This window comes from Pleurodeles waltl, chromosome 10 (assembly GCF_031143425.1).
Source record: "Pleurodeles waltl isolate 20211129_DDA chromosome 10, aPleWal1.hap1.20221129, whole genome shotgun sequence".
In the NCBI taxonomy this organism is placed as follows: Eukaryota; Metazoa; Chordata; class Amphibia; order Caudata; family Salamandridae; genus Pleurodeles; species Pleurodeles waltl.
The window spans coordinates 288,365,332-288,386,694 of NC_090449.1; the positions used below are offsets into that span (position 1 = coordinate 288,365,332).

Here is a 21,363-nt window from a genome sequence, read left to right on the forward strand (position 1 = left end):
ACCTGTCAAAATGTGCCCCAAACTCTTAATTGCAACGCAAAAATATTAATCAAGTTACATTGCTTGAAATAATAAGGACTTATAACCAGTGCCTAGTATAATTCCATCATCTGTTACTGCACATATTGGAATTATCATTTGTGCTGATTTTATGACGTTAAACCTGCCGAAATTCACTGAGTAAAATATGCCTGCAAAGTTCTGCTGATTTTACTGCAGAAATATTTGCTTGTTACCTACGTCTCACAGAGCGGAACTAGAGCCACCGAAATCTGAACTCTAGGACTGGGGAGGTGGCAGGGACGTTTTGAAAATTGTATCTCTAAGGTTGCCACTTGGCTGTTTTTTAATTTACCGGTATGATCAGAATTTTTATTGTCTGACTATTAAAAAAATCACCTAAATCCTGTATATGTTTAGTCAGTCCATTTTTTAAACAGTAAGCATAAGAAGAATTCACTTTAAATTGTGGCCTGCATCTGCCTTAATGATCACTGACTGATAAAGTAAACAAAGACAAAAAAAAGCCATGTTAAAAAAATGAATAGAGATGATTTTATTTGATGCTTGCACTCCCTGCAGCCCCCCAAAAGTTGTCATCATAATTGTATTTATATAGCGCTTACACCCTGATGACGCATTGAATCGCTTTTCGACGAGTAGCATGCTACACCGGAACCCAAAGGATTAGTGGTGAATTAGTATAGGAAATATAAATTGTCAGTTTGAAGGGTGGACATGTGAGTCTGTTAATTTGATTGAATAGAACAGAGTGGGGATAGAGGAGGGAAAAGTCTTGACAGTGTTATTGGGGAGTACATATTAGTTGGATGAGGTTTGGGATGAATCAAAGGAGGGAAGAGTCTAGGAATAATTTTTAGGAAGCTCATTGTAGTAAATTAATGTTTTGGGTAAATCATGGAGGGATAGAGGAGGAAAGATCTTGAAAGGGTTATGTGGGAGATTATTGTAGTAGAAGGAGGTTTGGGATGAATCAAGGAGAGAAGAGTCATGAAAGGATTTTGGGGAAATCATCATAATAGAATGAGGTTCTGGATGAGTCAGAAAGTGGCGTAAGGGATCTATTGGGAGAGGTTTAGGATCAGATAGATCAGTAATTGATAGTACATGCATCAAATGAGATGCAAGCACCCCACTGTCCCCTCTTTTGTACGCCCTGTTGGTTCAACATCCTGTGATTCTGCCAAATCACATGGCTCAACATCCTGTGATTTGGGACATATCACTTAATCTCCCGCAAAAATGACAATGTGCTTGTGTAACTGGTGCTCATGTAAAGAGCTCCAATACATTTGGGTCAGTTTGCACTATATAAAACTGAAAAATACATTTACAACGCTGGCATATCTGACAGACGAACACCAGCTATAAACGGGAATAAGATATGCAGTTTTTACATTATTTTACTATCAAGTGGCACTAAAGTTTCATGTTAGGGCCTTTGAAGACCCTTAAAACGTGAGCAAATGATTGTCATGTTTTTTTCTCTTTGGGAAAGGTGGCAATCCAACCCGTGATGTGTAGCTTATTGTGCACAACAGTGCCCGTGCACTTTGTTCAGGCAGCAAGTCGGAAACTGCTCTTTCATCTTGCCAGTAGGGCAGTATCTCCCGATAGTTCTGTTCAGCTCGGGCAGTGTAATTCATTGGACTTTCCTATTTTCCTTTAGTTAATTAGAGAACGTTACACTCAAACGGAAAACATTGTTTTCTAGCGTAGACACGTCTTTAATTATAAGAATTTTCCTGGTTTAAGCTGATAACTAAACACATAGAACAGAGAAAGGGCATATTGTCTAACATTATGGAAAAAAAACAGTGATCAGCCATGTTCGTGTATGCGTTGATTCAAGAATTCCTTCTTAAATGCGTTGTATTAATTCTTTCATAAAATGAAACCAAAGTATCAGTCTCGTTCACGAAGGAAATTGTGAATAAACTGCAGGAAGGACTGCAATGAGATACGTGAATTGAAACACAATGAGACAAGCGAATTGAAACAAAAGCCGAGGATCGAAGTAGGGTGAGGGGAGTCGTTCTGTGGCACGCATCCGCTCTGCAAAAGAATGAACAAAACACGAACTGCTTGCACACGCCGGAAGTAGCGCCACCATAAAATAGCCTGGGCCGGCCAACACTGCACAGGCGCGGTGGCCAAGTGGTAAGGCGTCGGTCTCGTAAACCGAAGATCGCGGGTTCGAACCCCGTCCGTGCCTTTGTTGGCCATGCCGGCAAGTTAAAGCTGGCGCGTTTTTATTTACAACCTATGTAATTGTCGTAAGGTACATTCTTCGTGTTCATTGGAAAACCCGGACACTGTTGCAGTACGCCTGTCGCGCATTGAGAGCCATAGAATGAGCTTAATCTCCTAGTTCCACGCTCATTAGTTGCTGGCCTACTTCACTCTTTGTAACATTCTCAAAGAACAATTTTGAATGTTTTTCGGAGTATTGTTCTTATGCAATACGTTCCGTGGTTGTGATAGATACGAGGGAGGGAGAGGGGGCGGTGCATTGTACAATTCGTTACAGGGCTGCTAGTCATTGTCCTCTTTTTGGTGTGCCATGCATGTGCTGTTGACATTTTCACGTGGTTTGTTGCAACTTTGAGGACCAAAACAAATGGCTTTAAAAAGCTGTCTCCCGCCTCAAATAGCTTCTACTTTAATAAAATTAAATTGGGAAAATACACTCCCCCGATTTTTTTTCCTTAAAATTTGCCACTGTCTACCTCTAAAATGTTGGCATACGTCTTACTCCAAAAATTAAACAAAGGTAGGTTGTGTTAATTGTAGCGGACAGCCCTGTTGTTATGAATGGGTCTCACAGAGAGCTTGTAGCATTGAAATCTAGTTAGTCACTGTTATCAGTGGGAAACAAAACACTATTACGTTGCCACCAGACGAGGCCATGGAATGTTAGATGGCCGTCTCGCCCACCCTTTTCCACCTCTCATAAGCTTCTGCAGACCCAAGAGAGACAGAAGAAGGTGGACAGCGCTGCACCTACACCAACTGCCACTTTCACTTGACAGCGCATATCTCTGCAAACCCGCAGTGTGAGGGGAAAAAATTGGACTCACTAGCAGCTCTCATTGGTGTCAACGTTGGGACAGCTCCCCACTGTTAATGGTACGACTTTTGGCGGGAAGATGAGGGTGGTGGTAGCAGGAGGCCAGATTTTGTTTCAGTTTGGGGAGGGGGATACGGTATATGCAGAGGGTGGCTAACATATATTTTTTAATTTGTGTGGGAGGGTATATGCAGTGGTTGGCAGCGGGAGAGATTTTCTAAAAAATATTTGAACAGATGCAGGGGGATGGCTGAAGTGACAGTTATGAGGGTGGGTGACAGCACACTATGTTACATAGTAATTTTATCATTTGACGGGGAGGGTCATACATTAGAGAAAAATGTAGATAGATAAAAAGTGAATAATAGGGATATAGTGATCATTGGGGTTCTGAGGGACATCATAGACAACTTCAGCTTTACTTTCATTGTCTGTTTTATATTAATTGGAACCCCTCAGTGAAAGACATCTCAGTTAGTGACTGTTACTATTTATAAATTTACACATTTTGTTAAGACTTCAGTAGTTTCCAAGCTTAGAGTTGTCAAGCAGGGCCAAAGCACTTCATCAATGTTAGAAGTAGGAGTTTTGGTGGATTGAGGTGCTAACCCTTCTCGTGAAACAACGACAATCCTTGCCAGGGTGAACCACAAAAGTCCCTAAATTAACCTATGCTTAACCCTCTGGTAGCTTGGCACAAAAGCAGTACCACCTAACTTAGAGGAACGGTGTAAAGTATTTATGCAGCACTCAAATAGTAATAAAGTGAACACACAGCATGAGAAAAATCCCACACCAATTTAGAAAAATATAACCTTATTTGACACCAAAATGACTAAAATCCAAACAGTTAAACCGGAGTTACGAAGTTTTGAAGTTTTTAGTAAAAATTAGCACCTAAAAGATCAAAACACCAACAGATATCTAGTCCTGTTAGAATGGGCCAAGTTGAAAGTTATGACCGGCTGCAATAGAGTGGCGTACAGATACATAAAGTGGATTGGGCTGGTCTCGGCTTTCCTTTGGACCTAGAAGAAATGTAGAGGAAAAATGTCTGAGAAGGTAAAGTGGGGCAAGGCAGCTAGCGCAGAGGAGAAGGCATCATCAGGGAGTCGCTGGACGAAGTTGCAGTGACGATTTCTATGTTTGGACTTTGTCACTTTTTTGGAAGTAAAATATCGGCAGTGGGGCAAAGCTGCATGCTGTAGCTAACGAGGGCTCTTCGAGGAACCGCTGAACAGGATTTGCTGCTGCAGAGAAGAACGTAATAGGAGCTATAGCAAAGTCAGGCCTAAAGGTGATGCATCTCGGGTGAATCGGAAGAAGGTAGGTCCCAGTCTCCTGAAGGTTCTCAGAGCACTTTTTGGCTGAAAATTTTATGTCCCAAGCTTTGGTTTTAGGCTGTTAGGGCACCTTGGGACCACTTTCAAGTTCTCCAGACTAGGTAGACACCACTTAAAGGGTAGGACTCACTTCAGACCTGGTCCAGGGTTCAAGTTGTTGGAGCTTTTTGTTTCCCTATAGCTCAGAACAGGAGGCTAGCCAACTAGCCTTTGGAATCACTTTGGAGTCACTTTGGTTTCCAGCACCAAGGCAGTCCTCAAGCAGCATGGCAGTCCTCTTGAGCATTCAAGATAGGCTCCAAGTAGCAGGGCAGCCTTCTGGAAGCAGCAGGCCAGTCCTCTGAAGTACACGACAGGCCTTCTGAGTGTTCTCAGCAGGACCAGGAGTGAATTGAAGGGTGGAACTGAGGGTCCTATTTTTATACTTGGTGTCAGCATTGAAGTGTAAGAAACTTCTAGAGTTTTCCCCCAAAGATGGTTCTAGAATTTCCTTTCCCAAATTTTTTCTTTCATGATTTGGAACTCTGAAGAGGTCCACATTAAAAACAAAACCATACAGTATACAAAATCATTAAGATCAGGAGATGTTATAAGCATAGGGCTGCTAGTCATTGTCCTCTTTTTGGTGTGCCATGTGCTGTTGACATTTTCACGTGGTTTGTTGCAACTTTGAGGACCAAAACAAATGGCTTTAAAAAGCTGTCTCCCGCCTCAAATAGCTTCTACTTTAATAAAATTAAATTGGGAAAATACACTCCCCCGATTTTTTTTCCTTAAAATTTGCCACTGTCTACCTCTAAAATGTTGGCATACGTCTTACTCCAAAAATTAAACAAAGGTAGGTTGTGTTAATTGTAGCGGACAGCCCTGTTGTTATGAATGGGTCTCACAGAGAGCTTGTAGCATTGAAATCTAGTTAGTCACTGTTATCAGTGGGAAACAAAACACTATTACGTTGCCACCAGACGAGGCCATGGAATGTTAGATGGCCGTCTCGCCCACCCTTTTCCACCTCTCATAAGCTTCTGCAGACCCAAGAGAGACAGAAGAAGGTGGACAGCGCTGCACCTACACCAACTGCCACTTTCACTTGACAGCGCATATCTCTGCAAACCCGCAGTGTGAGGGGAAAAAATTGGACTCACTAGCAGCTCTCATTGGTGTCAACGTTGGGACAGCTCCCCGCTGTTAATGGTACGACTTTTGGCGGGAAGATGAGGGTGGTGGTAGCAGGAGGCCAGATTTTGTTTCAGTTTGGGGAGGGGGATACGGTATATGCAGAGGGTGGCTAACATATATTTTTTAATTTGTGTGGGAGGGTATATGCAGTGGTTGGCAGCAGGAGAGATTTTCTAAAAAATATTTGAACAGATGCAGGGGGATGGCTGAAGTGACAGTTATGAGGGTGGGTGACAGCACACTATGTTACATAGTAATTTTATTATTTGACGGGGAGAGTCATACATTAGAGAAAAATGTAGATAGATAAAAAGTGAATAATAGGGATATAGTGCACATTGGGGTTCTGAGGGACATCATAGACAACTTCAGCTTTACTTTCATTGTCTGTTTTATATTAGTTGGAACCCCTCAGTGAAAGACATCTCAGTTAGTGACTGTTACTATTTATAAATTTACACATTTTGTTAAGACTTCAGTAGTTTCCAAGCTTAGAGTGGTCAAGCAGGGCCAAAGCACTTCATCAATGTTAGAAGTAGGAGTTTTGGTGGATTGAGGTGTTAACCCTTCTCGTGAAACAACGACAATCCTTGCCAGGGTGAACCACAAAAGTCCCTAAATTAACCTATGCTTAACCCTCTGGTAGCTTGGCACAAAAGCAGTACCACCTAACTTAGAGGAACGGTGTAAAGTATTTATGCAGCACTCAAATAGTAATAAAGTGAACACACAGCATGAGAAAAATCCCACACCAATTTAGAAAAATATAACCTTATTTGACACCAAAATGACTAAAATCCAAACAGTTAAACCGGAGTTACGAAGTTTTGAAGTTTTTAGTAAAAATTAGCACCTAAAAGATCAAAACACCAACAGATATCTAGTCCTGTTAGAATGGGCCAAGTTGAAAGTTATGACCGGCTGCAATAGAGTGGCGTACAGATACATAAAGTGGATTGGGCTGGTCTCGGCTTTCCTTTGGACCTAGAAGAAATGTAGAGGAAAAATGTCTGAGAAGGTAAAGTGGGGCAAGGCAGCTAGCGCAGAGGAGAAGGCATCATCAGGGAGTCGCTGAACGAAGTTGCAGTGACGATTTCTATGTTTGGACTTTGTCACTTTTTTGGAAGTAAAATATCGGCAGTGGGGCAAAGCTGCATGCTGTAGCTAACGAGGGCTCTTTGAGGAACCGCTGAACAGGATTTGCTGCTGCAGAGAAGAACGTAATAGGAGCTATAGCAAAGTCAGGCCTAAAGGTGATGCATCTTGGGTGAATCGGAAGAAGGTAGGTCCCAGTCTCCTGAAGGTTCTCAGAGCACTTTTTGGCTGAAAATGTTATGTCCCAAGCTTTGGTTTTAGGCTGTTAGGGCACCTTGGGACCACTTTCAAGTTCTCCAGACTAGGTAGACACCACTTAAAGGGTAGGACTCACTTCAGACCTGGTCCAAGGTTCAAGTTGTTGGAGCTTTTTGTTTCCCTGTAGCTCAGAACAGGAGGCTAGCCAACTAGCCTTTGGAATCACTTTGGAGTCACTTTGGTTTCCAGCACCAAGGCAGTCCTCAAGCAGCATGGCAGTCCTCTTGAGCATTCAAGATAGGCTCCAAGTAGCAGGGCAGCCTTCTGGAAGCAGCAGGCCAGTCCTCTGAAGTACAAGACAGGCCTTCTGAGTGTTCTCAGCAGGACCAGGAGTGAATTGAAGGGTGGAACCTCAGTTCTATTTTTATACTTGGTGTCAGCATTGAAGTGTAAGAAACTTCTAGAGTTTTCCCCCAAAGATGGTTCTAGAATTTCCTTTCTCAAATTTTTTCTTTCATGATTTGGAACTCTGAAGAGGTCCACATTAAAAACAAAACCATACAGTATACAAAATCATTAAGATCAGGAGATGTTATAAGCATAATACAAAATTGAATAACTACAATGAATAATTTAATCAAATCAAAGTTTAACAACACTTAAAAAAAAACTTGAAAGCAGAACATTTCATTGAGGGGTTATAAAGTAAACGGAGAGCCTCTCCTAATGATTTTGCATGAAATTTCAAAGAAAAAGGTTTTAACTACTTTCTACGTAGTCCAGCAAAGCTGGACAAACAAAACATGTTTTAAATCTTGAATATCTAATTGACACAGGTCGCATATTTTCAAAGTGCTGTACCATTTTGAGGTTAAAACTTTTAATGGAAGCATATCCAATCTTAATAAGATGTAAGAGCGCCTCACCCTATGAGGCAGGTTCCACTCTAGGTAAGGTTGAGCTCTTTTTATCACAGTGGAATTGGTCAAGACTTCATATCTTCTCTTTTGGTTGCATAGGCTCAAGTTCAAGTGATGACCTTTGTATATAGATACATCTTTTAAAACACATTTCAGCTGTGCAGGCAATAAAGAAAGTATTGCATTTAAATCTAGCTACACATGCTCTAAAGCAAACTTAACATTTCTAAAAAACAATGATTTTTCTTACATCATAATAAAAACCTCTTTATATATAAGGTGCCTTAATGAAGACACCCCACTTTGAGTCAGGCAAAAAGCCCATTGGATAACCCCAACTAACCCTTGTACAAAGGAGCTTTTGATCCTGATCTATAGCCTTAGAGCAGCAACTAATGTTAAGGTATGACAGGAGGACAGACATCTTAAAATGTGCCCTTCAGTTTTATCCAGGAACCCCAGACTGCTACATCTGTTATCTCTACTGCATATAACAATGAAGCAGAGACCTTGGCTTGATAGACTGCCAAAAGGTGAGAAAAGTGCTGCCTACCTACTGTCTTATAGAAAGAACCTAGCACGCTTGCTTGAGATAGAGCCTTTCCCACAGCATTAGGTATAGGCTCTGAATCACTGAGGGGGCTGGACATAAATTTCCCCGAAAAACAGTAAGATTTCACTCGCTCTAAGTTCTGACAGCCCAGATAACACGAAAAATGTACCTTTTTGCATACTTTTTAACCTAAAAATATAATACTTAGGCCCTGATTTATACTTTCTTTCCGCCACATTAGCGTCATTTTTCGATGCAAAAATGGCGCAAACTTGCAAAATACAATTGTAAGTTTGCGTTGCTTTTGTGTAAAAATATGACTCTAATGCAGTGCAAACAAATTATATATCAGGGCCCTAGGATTTAGAGGTATTGAACTTCAAGAAATGACGATCGACATAACATTGGAGAGATGTCAGACGATTATTTTAACCTCTCGGGTCAAGTGAAGAATTACAATATTGTTTGAAGAAAGTAGACTTACCAGACAGTGCCCTTCAATACTAGGCACAAAGCCACAGCTGACAAAACATTAGGAAAATCATGGATATATAGTGAGAACAATTAGGAGCCAATAGACAACGCTGTTTCAAACCATTTTTTGTGGGGAATTCTGCCGATAATCGCGATCACCACCCATCAGAACTTTACACCAGGTCAAGGAGTGCAATGCTATAAAAAAAGCAAGCAGGAAATTAGCTGGAATGCCAATCTTAGTTAGCTTCTTTCACAAGGTAGGGCATCAACCTTAAAAGACGCCGTGTAGAAGTCTATGAAGGCTGTATAAACCGATTTACCCCCAATTATTACATACGTTTCGTGTATTAGCTGCAACGCTGCAATGTTATCAAGTGTGCTATGACCTTTTCTAAAACTGGTTTGTTCTTACGGAATGATCATACTGTTTTCTACCCAGGACTTAAGGTGTTCTAACAGGCTTCTAGCAAAAGCCTTATCAGTTGCATTCAGGAGGGCAACTTGAGGGTATTTGGCAGGAGAGCTTCTATTGCCTTTTTTATACAAAGGGATGATGGCACTTCCGACCCATGAGGGGGGAACTATACCAATCAAGCAACAGTATTCAAATACAGGCTGCAAATGTTTTACCCAAAAAGAGGCCTCTTGCTTAGTTACTGTATTAGGAACATCATCAGGGCCCATTGCACCTGAGAATCGCATTGCCTTAATTGACAACTCAGGGGCAGATTTGTGGAAAGTGGCGCTGCACTGAGTGCAGCGCCACTTTCCCTGCACTGCTTAGCACCCCGCACCGCCACCATGTGTGCGCTGTATTTAAAATATGGCGCACCACGGCGAGGTATAGGGGGCAATAGCGTAATTTGTCAAGACACTATTGATGTACTCTGCAGGAGTGGTGCAAAAATATTTCCTTATGCCATTTTTTCAGTTCCCCTTACTAAGGGAAAGCCCCTTTTGCATACATTATGCCTGGTGCAGAAATAATGTAGTGCAAAGGGTTACAGGGTGGCGCAATGCATGCATTGCACCACTCGGTAAATATGGCAAGGGGATTTTGGCCTCGTTGGGCCACATTAATGTAAAATATTGATGTTAATGTAGCGCATGGTTTCGCTAGAGCATTATAAATATCAATTGCTGCTACTGAAGAGGGAACTAAAACTAGCAACTTCCCTTTTATAATCAGGCAGTGCATCTTTAACAAGACAAGTGGTATCTGAGTTTTCTGCATAGAGAGAGATAATATAACCTCTCCAAACACTCTCCTCTTTGGGGGGCGAAATGTGAGAGTTTTCTTGCACCACAACAATCTGCAATAATTGGCCAATATTTATGAGAATTTCTCAAGCAGGCTGCTTCTTTCAAGTCAATCCACCTACAATCAACATTCTGGTTTCTTAAGTCTTACTTCAGGCGCAACCTTCATCTTTTTAATAATGATATCAGCCTGCCACTTTCCTTAGAAAATGACATAAACTGTATTAATCTGTTAGTTTAGTTATTCAGGGGGTAGCACAAAGGGCTGCATTACTTCATAGGAGAGCTTAGGGGTCACCTGATGATTGGTCTTACAAATCTGCCCTATTAAAACAGAAAAAGAGTTAAGGAATGCCATGATTCAAGAGGGCTAAATTCAAAACTGTCCTCTCTAAACATCTTTTTAAATTATCTATTTTGGACAGTGGCTATTGTGTTCTACCTGTGCCCCAATCAAAACTGGTATGGGAAACATCAAATGTCCAAGACTCTACAGAATAAAGACTTACATTTCTAAAGAACAAGCAATTTATGATCACTGAACGAGGAATCCAAAACTATCATATCCATAACTAATTGAGCTGCCTGATAGGAGGCAATGGTATCATCTATGATGGACAACCCAACGGGGATTTATGTGTAAATTGGGCTGGCGAATCAGAATTAAATCTACCATTTACAATTATGTAGCTACGTGATCTTAGCTGGTTTTATCTGTTCTTACCTTTGAAGGGAACACGCAGAGGCGGGATATTAAAGCAGTTTCCTACTCAGCGTTACTGAATAAATTAATGGAGTGGTTAGACAATTTGCAACTAAGGTATCCAGCTAGCAAAATTTCACATTCCCCTTCGTTCTTCTCAATCATTTATATATAATTAAACACATTAAGAAGTATATTGTTATACCACTTGTCTGGAGGGATGCAAACATTCACTACACGCAGAAGAACTCTTTTGCCACCTTCTACAAAAAACACAATATTTAAAACCTGGAAGAGATTAGAGGGATCTTTAAAGTTTCTGTATTCCTATTTTAACTTGTTACTCAGTAAGATAGCAACTCCCCCATGTGCATGCCCTTTTTTAGAAGGCAGAGCATTGCAACTTAAAACAATATATCCTTCACATAAAAATCAGCAGTACGCCAGGTTTCCTGGATGCAGATTAAATCAGTTTATAAACTACATAGGAGTTTAAATATTTCGGGAGAGTTTGATATACCTGCTGCATTCCAGGAGACCATTCTTACATTTTCACTAAGGGACTAAGGGCATATGTATCAAAGGATTTTGTCCATTCTGTGTCTATGGGAAAATGTGTTCATACATATGGCCCTAAGCTTTGAAACATGACCCGGCGGCAGAGTGCTGTTTAGAGCTCTGGCCTACCAACTCCACTTCGTGAGCTCATCTTCCATAGGGGAGATAGCAGGAACTTCCAGGCCAGAGAATCTTACTAATCTCCACCCGTTTAAAATAGAAATGTTCAAGCATTTCAAATTACTAGTGGATAAAACAAGTATAGATGGCAAATAACCATTAAACAATACTGAATTTGAATGAGAAAAATGCCTACTGGCTATTAGTTTTTCATCCAAACTGGAATTACATCAATGCCTCTACATTGCAACAAGTCACAATTTTGCAAGATTAAATTGACAACGATTTTGGAGTGAAACTGGACACAAGACTTTAACATGTTGGGGGCATTAGCCACATATACAAGATAAATATTTACTTTTAATAATTTTCAAGTTTTCAATGTCTGCAAAGCAAGACAATCAAAAAGAGTGGTTCTTAATTAGATCAGAATTATATAATGCAACAAAATCTAGCCATAGAGTGTCTGCTGGGGTATGAGTGGGGACAATAACAGATGATAAAGGATTCCCACTCAGCTGACTGTGAATTGGGGTTCTTTGGGCACCGGATTTGACCAAACAATAAAAGTTTAGGCTCTGGGATTCAATTTCGATTCTGAAGAGGATTGCTCAACCAAAAGAAATCGTGGTTCTCTATTTTCTTGCACCAGGGATATGCTGATATGTTCCTTTGTGGCTGAAGCCCTGGGGTCATTAGCTTCCTGAAATAGGAGTTTCCTGGGTATTCTTTTTGATATTCTCAATTTGTTCTTCTTCAAGGCCCGATTTTTCTTTTGACCTTATCCTTAGCAGAAATTGAGTCTATGGAGACTGTAGGTCTTACTGCAGACAGGTCAGAGGATCTAAAGTTGGGGAAAGGTTACACCTCAGGAGCCAGGACTTTAGCCAGACCACTAGAGACAGTGAGGCTTGGAAAATCTGAGGGAAGGATAATTTTCAAGGTGTAAGTAGCGCTTTCTGATTTCCCCGGCTTCCTCATATCAGCTGTTTCCAAGGATACTTGAGGCTTGCTCACTTGTGTTTCCTTCTCAAAGGTTAGATAAAAATGGGGCGCTTCCTTCTGCAAATTATTGTCGGAGGCCTCAGGCGTTAGACCCGTGCCTGAGAGACCTAACTTTCTGCAAGCCTCATTTGTGTCAGCTTGAAAATTCTCCCTCAGGTTCCACCCCTCATCCTCGGAGCCCATCAACACTTTCAATATTACAAATAAAATGTATATGGTCTGAATTATTTACTGACTTTTCTAATAATGCAAGAACAGAAGACAGAATTCTTTCCATACACTTGAAAGGTTCAGAAATTAACACATATTTTCAGGGAAGATCACAGGACAGATTCCCAGGCATTTCAAATTCAGGTGTTACAGATGTATGAAGTAACAATGATGATTTATCTAAAGGGGTAGTACTAATAAGCCTTAAACAGGAGGCCTGCGAAGGGACCCCTGGAGAATTTGGGTAAAATCCTCAATAATAATGGGGGCACTTAAATCCTTATAGGTAGAAAACACACCATTTTCATTTTCTACAGCAGGAGGTAATTTCTCAGTTAATAAGACATGTTTGAAGATCGAATCGGCTTCCACAGAACATTCCGGTATTTCAACATTAGCTACAGTGGTTAGAGAAGGCTCATCCTGCTTATCTTTTTACAAAAAGGAAAAGATGGTGTTCGAGCTCTTTGCCAGCGTCAAACTATGCAAATTGTTTCTCAGAGGGTTTGATTTATTCGTTTTGCAGGATCTTGCAAGAATTAGTCTGCTAGAATGCAACTGCTGCGCTGTCATACTAATGATTCCAAGACAACTCTGTCAACAAAAGCAGACCACAGTATCACATCACTTTAAAGTAAAAAAAATAAAACACAAAGTGCAAGAGACCACAGCTTGAAGGACTCCTGCAATACCACTGGCCGTCTTTGATGAAATTTTGATGCGGTTCACAGCGCTGAGTGGGAGCACAACGGCAGGCTCAGCAAGCTGCACCCAACCCTAGATGGGCCACTTCCGCTGGCAGCCCGACTCACACTAAAAGTTGGCTGCCTACAGTCCCCTATGCTCAGTTCAGACTTCAGGAGCTTCCACTTATCTTATAAACAACGTTCAGATAGCACTTAGAATATTAAGGATATTATAGAATATTGAAGGAGAAAGTGCAAGGGTGCAATGTCAGTGGTGTAAGGCAAGCACTCCTCCATTGTTCGCTTTTGACATTCAAATTAGTTCACCACGCCAGTGGAGTTATGTCCTGTAGCAAGCTGGCTCTGTATATACTATATCAAAGTGAGATATAGAGTCCAGGGGTTCCCCAGAGGCTTAACAGAGGCTAAAGTAGATAATACTAATGCTCTCTTTTGTGGTAGTGTAGTCGAGCAGTCAGGCTTATCAGAGGATAGTGCAAAACATTTGTTGTACACACACAGAAAATACAAGCACACACTCAATGACTTAACTCCAGACCGATGGTTTTTACATTTAAAAAATATATTTTCTTAGTTTATTTTTAGGACCACAAGATTAAAGTTGCAGGTAAGTACATTAAACGTTTCGTATTTCGCACAGGTATCAATAGTACTTTGTTTGACATAGGTAAGTAATACAGTTTTTGAATTATTGGCAAGAAGCTATTATAAAAATGGACACTGCATTTTTCAAACAGTTCCTAAGGGAAAGTTCCTTGGGGGAAGAAAAGTTAGATCTGTTTACAGATAAGTCCAACACTTACATTCTCAGTCTCCTGGTTTTAGGAAGTCCACCAGGTGAAGTTCAAGTTAACCCCAAACACACAACAGAGCAACACAGGGCCGGTGGGGTGCAGAGGTCAAAGTTGAGCAAATTTAACGTGGGCTCCTAAGGAGACAGGGGATACTCGGAATCCGGTCAGCCAGCAGGCCTCGACTCGGAGGGCAGACTGGGGGGTGATTAGAAGAGCACTGGAGGGGCCACAAGTAGGCACCAAACACATGCCCTCAGCCAGACAGGGGCAGCTGGGTGCAGGGTACAAATAGGACATCAGGTTTCAATTGTTGGTCTATGGGGAGACGCCAGGGGTCACTCAGAGGCTGCATTTGGGGTCCAGGGGGGTGTCTGGGGCACACCACTGGTCGGACAGGGAGGAGGGCCGCCTGCTAAACGATGAGGCACCGGGGGTCAGTTTCTCCAAGGCCAGGGGGCTGCGGGTGAAGTGTGTCCTTAAGTGTCAGATATCTTCGTCTAAAGCTAGCGGTCAGGTCCCTCTGCAGGTGCCTTCGTGGAGGAGTGGAGAGGTGAACCCTGGGTGGACACTTGCTCGCAATCGCCTGGGGACCCTCTCCTGCTGGGTGGACCATCTGGACACGTGCCATGGGTGTCGGGTGCACAGGGGTCAAGACTCACGCATCCAGAGTGAGGTGGGAGTCCTTGGTTATAGGTTTCTTCAGACAGAGCCGCTGTCCTCGGGAGCTCTTGGTCCTTTTGGGTGCAGGGCAGTCCTCTGGAGTTGGCAGAGGTCTCTGGGTCTGCTGGACGCGTTACTGGTCTTTTTGCAGGTTTTATGAAGCAGGAGACAGGCGGGTGGGCTGGGGCCAAAGCAGTTGTCGTCTTCCTTCTTCTCTGCTGGGGTTTTCAGCTTAGCAGTTCTTCTTCTTGTAGGTTGCCAGGAATCTGGTGAGCTGGGTTCAGGGAGGCTCTTAAATTCTAGATCTAGGGGTGTGTTAGGGGTCAGAGGGCAGTAGAGAATGGCTACAGTCCCTGATGAGGGTGGCTACACCCTCCTTGTGCCCACTCCCTTTGAGGAGAAGGGCAAATTCCTATTCCTATTGGTCCCTGTCCTCCAAACCAAGATGGAGGATTCTGCAGGGAGGGGGTCACCTCAGCTCTGGACACCTTAGGGGTGGTTCTGGCTGGGGTGGTCCCGGCTGGGGTGGTCACTCCTCCCTGTTTTCCCTAATTTTTCTACCGGAATTCCTGCCAAAACTGGGGCTTTGTCTGGGGGCAGGTATCGCCTCTAGCTGGAGTGCCCTGGGCACTGTAATCCGAGGCTTGAGCCTTTGAGACTCACTCCCAGGTGTTACAGTTTCTGCAGGAGGAGGTGTGAAGCACCTCCACCCAGGGCATGCTTTGTTTTTGACCCTAGAGTGCACAAAGGCACTCACCACATGTGGTCAGAAACTTGTCTGAAAGTGGCAGGTTGGCACAGACCGGTCAGTCCTACACTAGCAGTTGGGCTAACATACAGAGGGCACCTCTAAGATGCCCTCTGTGTGCTTGTTTCAATAAATCCCAAACTGGCATAAATGTGGATTTATTGTGCTAGGAAGTTTGATACCAAACTTCCCAGTATTCAGTGAGGCCATTATGGTGATGTGGAGTTCGTAATGACACACTCCCAGACCATATACTCAATATGGCTACACTGCACTTACAATGCCTAAGAATGGACTTAGACACTGTAGGGGCATATTGCTCATTCAGCTATGCCCTCACCTGTGGTATAGTGCACCCTGCCTTAGGTCTGTAAGGCCTACTAGGGGGGTGTCTTACCTACGCCACAGGCAGTGGTTTGTGGGCATGACACCCTAAGAGGGGTGCCATGTCGACTTTGTCTTTTTCTTCCCACCAGCACACACAAGCTGCAAGGGAGTGCACATGGGAGTGCACAAGGGAGTGCACATGAGCCTAGGGTGGCATAATGCATGCTGCAGCCCTTAGAGACCTTCCCTGGCCACAGGGCCCTTGGTAACATGGGTACCTTTGACAAGGGACTTAACTGTGTGCCAGGGCTTCGCCAATTGGGGAAAAAAGGTACAGTTTTAGGGAAAGAACACTGGTGCTTAGGCCAGGTTAGCAGAGTCCCAGCACACTTTCAGTCAAAGTTGGCATCAACACTTGGCAAAAAGTCAGGGGGTAACCATGCCAGCAGTGGCACTTTCCTACATGTCCCGTCAAAGAAATAGTCAGAAATCAACAAGGGACATTTTTTTGCCCTCCAAAACAGCAACAAATCCAGAGGACCCTTTGAGACTCTTTCTCGGAGCCTTGGAGAGATGGCGGGCTGAGCAGGCAGAGTTAAAATCAAAAGTCAGCCTACCACGACCCAGGCTTCTCACTCGGCTTGGCTCAGAATCACCTCATAGTGCTCACACCTCCTGCACTGCCACCTCATGCCTGCCTCCTCACATCTGCTTCGTCCTGCCTCGCACCCTGCCTTGCAGGGCTTGAAATCCTTAATGGGTGGCAGGTGGCTTAGGTGACTTAGGCGGGTGGCTTAGGGGCTGGCAGCACTGGCGGCTTTGGCTGCATTTTGGTGAGGGCTTTGGCTCCGGCGGCGTTTCCACCTGTGACTCCAGCTCTGGCGAGCCAGGAGCTCCGTCCTGCCTCATCACTTTCTGACACGTGCTCTTCCTTCGAATCTCTTCTGCTTCTGTGTCAGACGTGTCCGTTCTCACTGTCCAGCCTCCCCGAGGTCTAGGGTGACAAAAGACTGGGGTGATGTTCTTTCTGTATGTGCTGAGTCAGCTCCTTTGAAATGTACGTGGGTCAGGGAACAGCTACGCCACTCCTACTCTGGCAGGATAGTCCATCCTTCCAACTGATAGTCCCTCTTTGCCTCACATTGTGGGTGGAATACACAAAGGCCAACTGTTCCTGGTGCTCAGGACACAGGCTGCAGCCACCAAATGGCTAAGATAAGAAAATGCAACTTTCTAAAAGTGGCATTTTCAGAACCGTGACTTAAAATCTGACTTTACCGTTAAAGAGGATTTTAAATTACAATTAATTTCAGATCAAACGTGATATTTCTACCTGTTCCCAAAGAAATGTTATCACTTATTAAATGTAATATGGTAAACTATTGTTATCCTGTGGAAGAGGTAGGCCTTGTAGTACTGGAAAGCAAATTTAAGAGTTTTTCACTGCCAGAAGCGAAACTTAAACGTACATGTCCAACTTTTTAAATACACTGCACCCTGTCCAAATGGCTGTTTAGGACCTTTCTTAAGAGTGACTTATTTGTTAAAAAGGAAGGCTTAGACTTGGAGAAGGGTTATTTTGCAAAGGCAAATTGTCAGTTTAAAACAGTACACAGGCCGCAATGGAAGGACCGAGACATGTTTTGAAGGGATACTTAAGCAGGTGGCACAGAAAGTGCTGCAGACCCACTGGTGGCATTTAATTTACATGCCCCGGGTACATGTATTACATTAATTACCACTTATAAGTATGTTAAATATGCCAGTTGGGTGTAAACCAATTTTAAGATGTTTAGGGGCGAGAGCACACACACTTAACACTGGTTAGCTGTGGTAAAGAGCACAGATTCCTAAGGCCAACAAAAACTAATACGAGAGGTGATGGCAAAAAGGAGGGCCAGGTCCAACAATTTCCATACATGTGATCACTTGGGATTTTAGAAAAAATATATCAGGGAGACATTTATATCCCTACTGGCTTGTGTTTAATTGTGGTATTTTTCAAATGGGAGAAAGATGAAATAAAACCATAAAAATATAGGGAATATCTCCCACTAAATCTGGAGTATTGGTATGCATATGTGTTGAGTTACCGCCACTGTACTGTGCAGCGGACTGGCAAAATTAAAAAGGCCTAATGGTTGGAAAGGCTGCCTCCTGCCCAACACCCATCAGGCTGATAAGTAAGGGGCTCATACTCAGTATTTTCTCCAGCTGATGCTTTCCATCATGCCTATAGCATCAGATGCTGCTCTGCTGCCAGCAAAAGAAATCCCAATCCTCACTGCTCTGTTCCATCAAAAGCCCATACAAATACTGACCAATACCCTGCAAAGGAGCCCTCGCACAGGAAAAACCCTCCCACAGGAAAAACACAAATATTATGATGGCCAGAAAGTTCTGAATAAACTCTCTAGCCTCCAGAGGCAATCCTGTGCCATAAATCCTAGACTAAACCCACTTAGGGCCCCGCCCTTTTGGCTCCTAACCAGTTTGGAGACCTACTGACCCAGTAGATGGTATCATTCCCCCCAAAAAGTCCAGGGGAAGATCTTGCATGATCAACACTCCCCATGAGCGACCATGTGACAGAACAGCACAATAACCACTGACCAGTGATGTAGCCTAATTTCTCTTCCAGGGGATCCTCATCAATAGTCATAAACATTGAATATTCCCGCCCTTGTGCGGGGACCCCGGAGCATATATAAAATACACACATATTAACATGTGTAAAAAACAGCAATGCAGGCTATAATGTTAAAAAAAGGCTAAAATGCTTTATTTCTATGAAGTTTTTTTTTTTTTTTTATATTATAAAGCTACAATAGAGAATAAATATCTACCCAAGCCCCTCAAACTAGGCTTAGGGAAGCAAGCAGCAGCAAACTCTAGAGAAAAAGAGAAAAAACTGCATTGAAAAACAATGAAGCATTCTTAGCCAATAGGCTGCATGCAGGTTAACACAGGAGAACCATAAAAACTTTGGCACCGTGCCTTTAAGACCCTGAGCACCTCCAGTATACCACCATGCCTCAGGCGTGAAGGAAAGGTGACAGTTGGTTCACAGTTAGGTCAGTTCTTTTTTCCGGCTTCTTCTGAGAGGATCCTGGAGCATTGAGCTCTCAGTTTTTCTGAGTTTTTCTCAGAAAAATTCTTTAAAAAAGCGTTTTTTCATTTTTCACTCGACAAATAATATCTTTGTCTGAGCTAGGAAGGTTTTTTCTGACAGAAAAATGCCTTCTCTTTTTGTCAAATGCCCTGCTTGTGGGAAGAAGAAGGCCCAGTCAGATCCCCACTGTCTGTGCATAGTGTGCCTGCCTCAGAGTCACTGCCCTGACACTTGTAAGTACTGCAAGAACATGTCTAGGAGGACTCTGAAAGACAGAGAGAAGATCCAACTTCATGGGCTTCAGGAGAGGAAAAGAACATCGTCTTCCTCACTTCCCAGACAGCCAGAAGGCCATTCTCAGGAGAGAATGGCCCGGTCGACGTCGACAGGTAGGAAAGTGCCTGTTTGTTCACCGTCGACGTCGTCGCTACCACCGCCACACCGGCATAGATCGGCGTTGACGGCGACACACCCGACGTCGAAGGGAACGGCGTCGAGGGAACATCAGAGCAGGGGCAGGTCTCCGTCGACGGCAACCCGCCGATCGATGTCGAGCCATCGCCGGCGTGCCCGGTCGCCGCCAAAGGCTGTGCGCCCCCCGACGTCAGGACACACGACGTCGAGATCACCACGACGGCACGAGAAACATCCGCCGTCGACCTCCCATCGCTCCACGTCGAGGCACACGACGGCGAGCAGGTCGAGGTCCAAGGAGCGTCGTTCGACGTCAAGACACTCAACGTCGAGGCACTCAACGTCGAGGCAGGACCAACCGGCTGGGCGCCCTTCGACGTCGAAACAGCCATCGACGTCGACGCAGGTTTTACCTGTCCCACAGGGAGCAGAACATCGCCCCACGCCAGACAAGGCGTCATCTCCAGTGGTCTCCATACCGAGCGACTCTTCTCGGTCAAGAGCGGCATCATCTGGGCATGTCTCGCCCATCAATTTATCTCCGAGATGGCTGGAGAGCCTCAACAGACCAGCGGCCTCCCCAGATTCGCAGTATTCGCGAATGTACTCACCTACTGCCTCCCTGCCAAGAACGCCATCACCGACAGCCAGGGCAGAACGGGCTCGTTCAGCTCCTCGCCAACCAACCGTGAGGCCTAGACGCTCTGCTACAGTTTCTCGCAGCAGATCTCGCTCTCAACGGAGATCCAGGTCGCGGTCAAGGAGAAGGTCACCCTCTTGGTCTTCATCAGGTTCTTCTGTCGGGCGTTACTCACCCACCCTTACAGATTCACCACCTGCTAGAGTCTCACCGGTGGATGATATTACCACATTCAACGAGGTGTTGCTAAGAGGGGCGCAGAAACTCAACATAGAGGTTCCAGAACCATCTACCTCCTCATCGATCATCTTTGAGACTCTACAACAGAGATCAGCGTCGAAAAAGTTGCTGCCTCTAGTGCCTGGCTTGCTGCAGCCAACCATGGACACTTTTCTGGCCCCAGCATCGCTTAAGTCTGCCCCGGCTAGGATTCTTAAGAAATACAAGGCTCCAGAACAAGACCCTTTATTCCTTAGAAAGGATCCGCCACCGGACTCGGTGATCATAGCTGCCGCCCGTAAGACCCACTCGGTGGCATCTTCATCCACGGTACCCCCGGATAAAGAGAGCAGGCATCTAGACTCTCTAGGGAGGAAGATATGCGGGACGGCGGCTTCAGCAATGAAGGTCTCCAGTGCGTCTGCGCTCCTGGGCAGGTACGATCGTTCTCTGTGGGATTCCCTCAGTAGATTTACAGAAAAATTGCCCAGAGAAGACAGACAAGATTTCCAGGAGATACTACAAGAAGGATGCCTGGTATCCAACCAGGTTGTCAGCGCGGCAGCGGATGGGGCGGATTTGGCTGCTCATGGGTACGCACATGGTATCTGTGCGAGGAGATCTTCCTGGCTGAGGCTCACTGGCTTGAAACAGGAAGCACAACAACGCATCCTGAATCTCCCATTTGCCGGGAACTCTCTATTCGGTGCCCATGCAGACGAAGAGATGGCCCGCATGAAGACAGAGGTGGATACCTTGAAGGCGGTGGGCCTCGAAAGAAAGAAAGATTTCAGGAGGAGGTACAGGCCGTATGATAGACGCCCTTTCCAGCAGAGGGTTCAAACCCCTCATTGGGCGCAAAGGTCACAGCAGCGACAGGGACGACCTCTTTTTCAACGAAGAAACACAAGGGAGCGAGGGTCAAGCAGACCTCAACAATCCACTCCAAAAGCACCCACCAAGCAATGAAATCTCGCTTCCCTCGACACTGTACACCACTCCGGTGGGGGGAAGTATTACGGCTTATCTT

The 21,363-nt window shown here is 44.2% G+C and overlaps 1 non-coding gene across 1 annotated transcript; it reads left to right on the forward strand.

Annotated features, from left to right (window-relative positions):
- The first annotated feature begins 2,164 nt into the window (after positions 1-2,164).
- TRNAT-CGU (transfer RNA threonine (anticodon CGU)) lies at positions 2,165-2,236 on the forward strand. Its single transcript has one exon. It is a non-coding gene; the product is annotated as a tRNA-Thr (tRNA).
- Positions 2,237-21,363: the final 19,127 nt, after the last annotated feature.